Source organism: Clupea harengus, chromosome 4 (assembly GCF_900700415.2).
Source record: "Clupea harengus chromosome 4, Ch_v2.0.2, whole genome shotgun sequence".
Lineage (NCBI taxonomy): Eukaryota > Metazoa > Chordata > Actinopteri > Clupeiformes > Clupeidae > Clupea > Clupea harengus.
In genome coordinates, this window is record NC_045155.1 from 17,752,450 (window position 1) to 17,759,949 (window position 7,500).

Here is a 7,500-nt window from a genome sequence, read left to right on the forward strand (position 1 = left end):
GTCTGTCAGTCAGTCCATGCCAAGACAGAGAGAGAGGAGAGAGAGGAAGAGAGAGAGAGATGAGGGAGGGAAAGGAGGAGGTAGAGAAGAGAGAGAGAAAGAGAGAGAGAGAGAGTGGCAAGGAGAGGTCCTCTGGTTTTTCCAGCCACCTCAGATCAGAGTGTGAACACAACTCATCTGCTGTTTGAATGATTAAGGGCTTGGAGTCCCCTCACAGGGAATTAGACCCCCGGCGCCCACCAAGGAAATGGAATGTTGGAACATGAAGATTTGTAAGGGTTTAATTGGCAAAGGATATATGTGCGTTTGATAAAAGCCTCTTGTGTTGTGGCTGTGCTGTAATGGCAGAGGTGGAACAAGATGGAGATATCCTCTCTCTCTCTCTCTCTCTCACGCGCGCTTTCTCCCTCCCCCTCTTTCTCTCTCTCTCTCTCACTCTCTCTCTCTCTCTCTTTCTTTCTCCCTCCCTCCTCTTTCTCTATCTCTCTCTTTCTCTCTCTCTTTCTCCCTCTTTCTCCCTCACCCTCTTTCTCTCCTTCTTTCCCTCCCTATGCCTTTCTCTTTTCAGTGCAATTGAAGCGTTGTGGTCACGTTGAAGGCACTGAAGGTAGAACCTACCCTTTTGAAGATGTGTGAGCACTTAATATTGAGTGGAGCGAGTCCTATCTGCACATGGATTATAATTAGCCAGTGTAATTAGCAGGAAGGAGTCTGGCGCTAATGAAGGAGGATTAATCGTCATTAGATCAGAGATCTGCATGAATGCAAACTCATCTCTGACTAAAAGGGGGAAAATAACCTCCAAAGACCACAAGAGATAAAATGGTTTATCATATGAGCTTTTAATTTGTGGTGGTACAGTTGCGTATATCTAGACAACTGTTTATAAATGTGTAAAAATGCAACATCCCAACATGTGTTATTTTCTACAGCGTATACCGATATAGTTCATATATTTGAACAGGTATTTTCCAAATTGCTCGGTCATGTTTATATTCTATGTGCTCCTGGCAGTCTCTACATACGTGTTGGGCTGTAAATATAGTTTGGGTAAGGACAGGAGGAGTGTGTAATGAGGGAACTGGGCCTCTTCTGTGTTCTCATTGATTTAGCAGTATAATGGCAGAAACATTCAGAGGTCATTCAAACCCCTCTCTGTAGTTGAGGAGGGATGTGTCCTGCTTGAGACCCCCTTTCTCCCGCTGTCTTTCTCTCTCTCTTACACACATACCCATTCCGGAAAGTTCCATCAGTATTCCCTGGTCGGCGGCCACCACCGTCCCTGAGTGGGTTCATTAAAGGCGTCCTCCCCTCGGTGCTGATGGTGGCACACAGGCTCCTGGCCAGGCCTGGGACCCATCCATCACTCCAACACTCAATTACTCCTCCGTTAATCTCTCCACCCCCCTCGCCCCCCCAGCCCCGCGCCCTGCGCCCGCTCTCTCTCCCTGGCACGCTCGTCAAAATTTACATGTTAATCCATCACCACGGTGACCAGTGCTTCTGGGCGCTATCAGTCTGTCTCAGGTTATTGACCGCTTGGAAGGGACCTCCTGCTGCAGTTACCGCTGCCAGACCTCTTCTTTCTTTCGCTCCTTCTCTATCCCTTTTTCTCGCTCTCTCTTTCACCCCTCTCTCTCTCTCTCTCTCTCACTATCTGTCTTTTTTATCTCAGCGGTTTTCTCCTTTTACACCCTCTCTCACTCAGGACTCAGTCAGTCGTTCACATCCAATCAGTCTCCCATTCGATATGTGTTATCACCATCACACTTTCCACCTCTCCACCTTTTGTCCTTATCTGGTAAGCCTGCCCTCTCTCTGTGGCTTCCTCTCTCTCTCTCTCCCTTCTCTCTCCCTTCCTCTCTCTCTCTCTCTCTCTCTCTCTCTCTCTCTCCTTCTCTCTCTCTCTCACTCTTATCTTTTCAATGAAGAGTTGAAGTACTCTGTGGCAGCTTCCTTTCACAAGCATCAGTCACACATACAAGACACACACACACACACGCACACACAACACACACACACACACAACACACACACACACACACACACACAGATATTTTTTCTGGGTGGCAAGTCTTAATGTAGTGCGATAAGGAGGGTAAATGGACTGAGTTAATTAAAAAATGGCCAGTTAGTTTTACAGAATTCCTTTCTCTCTTCCTTTCCCCTCCCTTCTTCTCCTTTCTTCCTCTCCCTGATCCTGTTGGTTCGTCAGACATGTTGGCATGACTCAATATGGAGTCATTCCAATGTACCAATGGCTCCCACTCGACCGTCTCAGATTTGGCTGAAAAAATTCAAGGTTGTTCATACACTTCTTAATAGGTATAGTCCAAAATATTAGCTCTCTACTCCCAATAGTTTTGTCACAAAAAAATGTTTTAGCAACGCTTTTTTAGCAGCGTTTTCTGAAGAGCCATGTTCAAATTGCTATAACTAGAAAAGTATTTAAGCTAGCTCCTTCAAACTTTCTAGGCTTAAAATCTAATAACATTACTTGAATAATATGGACTTCCAAGGGTGTGGCTTGGGTATATCATAGTATTCGGGGTGCTTGAATTTGCTCGAAAATTTTTACTCTGTTGCAGCATCTCTGTTGGGCTGTTGCAGCATCTTTGAAGGCCTGTGGAAAGCTCTATGTTAAAGCTAGACTTGATATTATACACAGACCTTCCTATGTATGCTCTGTATATTGTATTAAAAAACTGTCCCTATGTGATGAATGGTCTGGAAGATATTAAAGCTTGAAAATGGATGAAAACCCATTTTGTGCAATTTTTTGCATGCTATAGCAAATAAATTATAGCATTTACCAACATGAAACTCACTGTTTTGGAAAGATTAGATATTTGTTCTTAACATATCAAAAATGTGTGATGGTGTTCTGCCTCATTTGGGATCTTGGATTTTTGTAAACGCCCAGCATTCAATGGCCTATGGAAGCATATTCAAATGCTAACAAAATGCACTAAGTTTATGACACAGAGCTAACACAGACACACATGTACACACACACACACACACACACACACACACACACACACACACACACACACACACACACACACACACACACACACACACACATAAACAAACTGATGGAGAGAGAGAGAGTGGGAAAGAGAGAGAAACATGCCCTTAACTCTCCTCGACATCAAGCCATCGATAGGCTGTCTAAAGCATGTTGTGTATGTGCTGCCCGTGCCTATAGAGCAGGCTGTGTAAAAGGGCTGTTTTGTCTCTGTCTTTACAACAGCCTCATCTGTTCGATCATTTGTTATTGGATCAGTTAATCACTGTCCTGTAGAAGAAGATTTGTTTGTGTGTGTGTGTGTGTGTGTGTGTGTGTGTGTGTGTGTGTGTGTGTGTGTGTGTGTGTCTGTGTGTGTGTGTCTGTGTGCGCGCGTGTGTGTGTGTGTGTGTGTGTGGCTAGCTAGTTGCTCAGAGTTCGGGGTTCTTTTCCCTGCTGAGTCACACAGGGCAACTGACTATGGAACCACACACACACACACACACACACACAGCCACACACACACACACACACACACACACACACACAACCTCACACAGAAATAGAACACATCCACTATCGCTGTCATAGAAACACTTGTAACACATTTCTGACACAATTCAGACACAGGAAAATAACTGAAGAAAATAAAAACACAGAAAAAGAGATAGAGCAAGAAAGAGAGAGGTATGAGCTCCTCTCATGCACAGTGAACACAATTTAATTATGTTTGCCTTTTATTATATTTTTCCCTCCCAATACCAGAAGCTGCTGATTTAACTGGCTGCCAAAGCAGTGTTAGCATTGTTAGCAGCCCTTTATGAATCAGATGACATTGATCTCTATCTGTCTCTCTCTCACACTTTCTTTCTCTCACTCTCGCCTGCTCTCCCTTGATGCAAATTAGTTACTTTTCCAGAGCGCCCAACACTGAGCTGGAATTTGTTTTCTTCACCAGAGAGACCAGTTTCAGACAATGGTGGACGCTGCAAAGCGCAATGTGAACTCCAAGTGTAGGCTGTTAGTAACTTACAGGAACGCACAAACACAGAGACGGAGCAGTAGTTGATCGCCGTGATAATGAATGTAAATAGAAATGAATCTGTTGGTGTGCAGGGCTGCGCTAGCTAGTGATTAATTCCCGTCAGTGGTGCCCCCACAAGCAGTGCCCACTGGAGCGCAGGTGGGAGTGTGTGCTGATGTGTGCTAATAGCCAAGAGCTATTAACTCTGAACAGAAGTACAGTGGAACCCCCGTATCCGCTGATTCAGTGACCACGGTCTCAGATATCCGCGGTCGACTGCGGCCCAAAAATATTAAGTGGAAAATTCATAAAAATAAACTCTTCCTAAGTTTCAAATTGTGTGCCACTCTGAGTAGCCTTTCTGCAGCGTCATGCTTAAGACGTGACCCGTGTCTTTAAGCACCTCTCATTTCTCCTGTATGTCTGTCCTTGATTCCTCCATCCTCATCTCCTTCATGTTTGTACCAAAGAGAGGGGCTCGGACATAAAGGAAGAAAGGAAGGGAAAAGGGAGAAATGTTGTGTATAAGATACGTTCCATCTCCTGTTCAGGGGGAAGCAAAAATGGCAGAATCCCGTTCATTCGAGATAGAGACCACACTCACATAACTTCCATTACAGTATTATAACAGTATTTGTATTGCAGTATAGTCTATTATTATACTTACTATACTTTACTACTAGCTATTATTTTTGATGTGTTATTGTGTGTAATTTATAAATGAACTCATCTTATACATGGTGTTTGCTACTATCCACGGTATGTCTTGGAACATATCTCCCTTGGATACGAGGGCACTACAGTACCCATACACACGCACACACATATGAAAGCACTGATAGAAGTGGGTTGGTGTGGTGTGAAGCCCTTTAAGACACACACAGACACACACACACACACACACACACGCACACACACACACACACACACACACACACACAGCAGGCTTGAGGGTGATAGGGAAGGAGCAGGGGGCTCAGGACTGGTTTGACTTGGGTTAGTTGGTAGGGGGTGGGGGGTATGTTTTGCGACGGTGAGCCGGTAAATTGAAAACAGCAGACCCCAAGGTTACAGCACATCAATCCTGTGAGATTGGATGCCAGGGAAGTGAAGGGAGGGAATTAAAGCAGAGAGAGAGTGAGAGCACAGCTGTGGAGAGAGAGAGAGGGGGGGGGAGGAAGAGCACAAGAGCAAAGGGGGGAGAGAGTGCATAGAATCACAGGAAGAGAGAGAGAGAGAGAGTTGGGGAGTACAGAAGATCAGGAAGACCCGAATGAGAAGGAGGGAGAGGCAGAGGGAGCCGAGAGAGCTCACGCGCGCACACACTCTCACTCTCACTCACACAAACACACACACACACACAGTGCAAACGGACAAGTGAGAGTGAGCGACAGAGACAGAGAAAGAGAGAGGGAGGGAGGGATATAGAAGAAGCAGCGACCTACAGAGAGGGAGATAGCAAGGGGAGTAGGGCAGAAGAGGGCAGAAGCTCCACTGTGCCGCGCTGTGCTGTGTTGTGCTGCGCTGCTCTGGGCTGCTGCCGCCGCTGCTCCTCTCCGCTGCTCCTCTCCGCTGTTGGGAGGGATTACACGCCGTGCGTCAGGATGCTGCCGTAGCTCCTCTACACCCCCCTCCCACCTCTGTGAGGCTGATGCTCCGTGCGCTGCTCTGTTTCTCTTCTGTTGCTGTTCTGTCGGACACTAACGGTGCACCAGACCAGAGATCCCAGAGAGACATCGCTACCATGAGGTACGGAACCACAGATCAGAGAGGAGTGAAAGAGAGAGAGAGAGAGCAGGGGAAGAGGGTTAGGGGAAAGGCAGTAGATTGTGTGTGTGTGTGTGTGAATGTTTTTGTTGCATGGAAAGGAGACAGCTGTAGAGAAAGAGAGCCAAGGGAAATCTTGGTGAAATGTTGGAGAGAGGAGAAGTCTGCGAGCTGGTGGAAGTGTAGGGAAGGAGGGATACGCGGGATTGAACGAAAAGAGCAGAGGTGCTGAAAGAAGAATGGGAGAAGAAAGTATAGAAAGCGAACGGAGAGAGAGTGCTGATAGATGGAGGGGAAAGGAGAGGAAAGAAGAGAGGAGAAAACTCCTGAAGAGAGCTCTGCATTTAACTGAATGGAGAGGGACTGTGCTATTTTTTGCAGTTTCTGCATGTGAATTAAATGCTTCTTTTGATGTCTTTGGAATTGACCCGTGATTGAATAGCCTTGAGGTTTGTCAACATGCATGCTGTCAAGGTATGCACATGCATGGATGTATGCTGTCGAACCTGCATTCTCCATTCTGTGTAGAAGCATTTCAAATGAATTTTTTGAAATGACAGTTTCTCTGTCGGCAGTAGTGGAATTTAGTCTTTGTCGATTGTCGCTGTTTAGTGTTGGATCATTTCATTTCTGGTTTCTGTTGCCCTGTGCTCATGGTGATGTTCTTCTCAGAGGAGCGGTAGTTACGGCTCTGTTTCTGTTTACCACCACTGTTTCACATCTCCCAAGTTGCTGTCGGGGTAAATGTGGCAGTGTCACTCACGCTCCTAGTTTCTAGTCTCTTTTCTCTTTCTCCGCTCGCTCGCTTGCTCTCTGTCTTTCTTTGCCTCTCTCCCGGGTGGCTGCTGTGCTGGTGCCCTAGGCTTCCTTTTATTGTGTTTGGGACAAAAGCCGTCCTGCCGTGAAATCAAGGGGTGGGCTGTTGAACCAGAGTAGCTTGGAGGGGAGCGAGATCCAGTCTCCGATAGAGTGAAGAAAGAAAGTGTGTGTATGTGTGTGTGTGTGTGTGTGTGTGTGTGTGTGAGCGGACGTGTATTAGTGTGTGTGCGCAGACGTGTATCAGTGTGTGTGTGTGTGTGTGTGTGTGTGTGTGTGTGTGTGTGTGTGTGTGTGTTCATGTATGCATGAGCTTGGATATGTGTGTGAGTGTGCATACAGATGCATGCGTGCATGCTGTGTGTGTGTGTGTGTGTGTGTGTGTGTGTGTGTGTGTGTGTGTGTGTGTGTGTGTGTGTGTGTGTGTGTGTGTGTGTGTGCATTTGATTACAGAGGGGGGATCTGCCCTCTCTCACCCCAAGCTGTGAGCTGTGCTGCTGGGCAGAGAAAACCGCCAGCATGTTTCAGAGCATACAGACCACCAGAGCACACAGAGCCAGTTACTCACTGGGTAACAATACAACGCTACTGTTTTAGTGGTTTGTCAAACACCAATCTATAAATGTATAGACATATCTTTATTTATTGTATGCTTGTTTAGAGTGTGTTTCTTTGTGCAAGGAAATGTGCATTTGAGAAGATCTGCTTGTACGGAGAACAGAAAAAAAAAGATTTAAATTACTTTTATAATTATGACTTTTAAAGTTTAAAGTTTTGAATATAACCTTCCTTGCAGTAGATGTGTTTGTGGTCAGTGCGATAGTCTTCCGTTGTATCTTAAGGAGATTCCGCGTCCAGTGTATTTCATAATAAAGGGTCCTGC

General features: G+C 45.9%; 1 protein-coding gene across 7 annotated transcripts in view; it reads left to right on the forward strand.

Annotated features, from left to right (window-relative positions):
- sulf2b (sulfatase 2b) overlaps window positions 1-7,500 on the forward strand; it is a 154,322-nt gene that overhangs the window by 103,086 nt on the left and 43,736 nt on the right. The window contains exon 1 of one of the 7 annotated variants that reach the window (XM_042707665.1): window positions 5,465-5,783. The exons of the other annotated variants lie outside the window; for them this stretch is intronic. The gene's annotated coding sequence lies outside the window, so the exon portion shown is untranslated. Of the gene's footprint in view, window positions 1-5,464; window positions 5,784-7,500 lie in introns of those variants that run through there. 7 annotated transcript variants of the gene reach the window in all.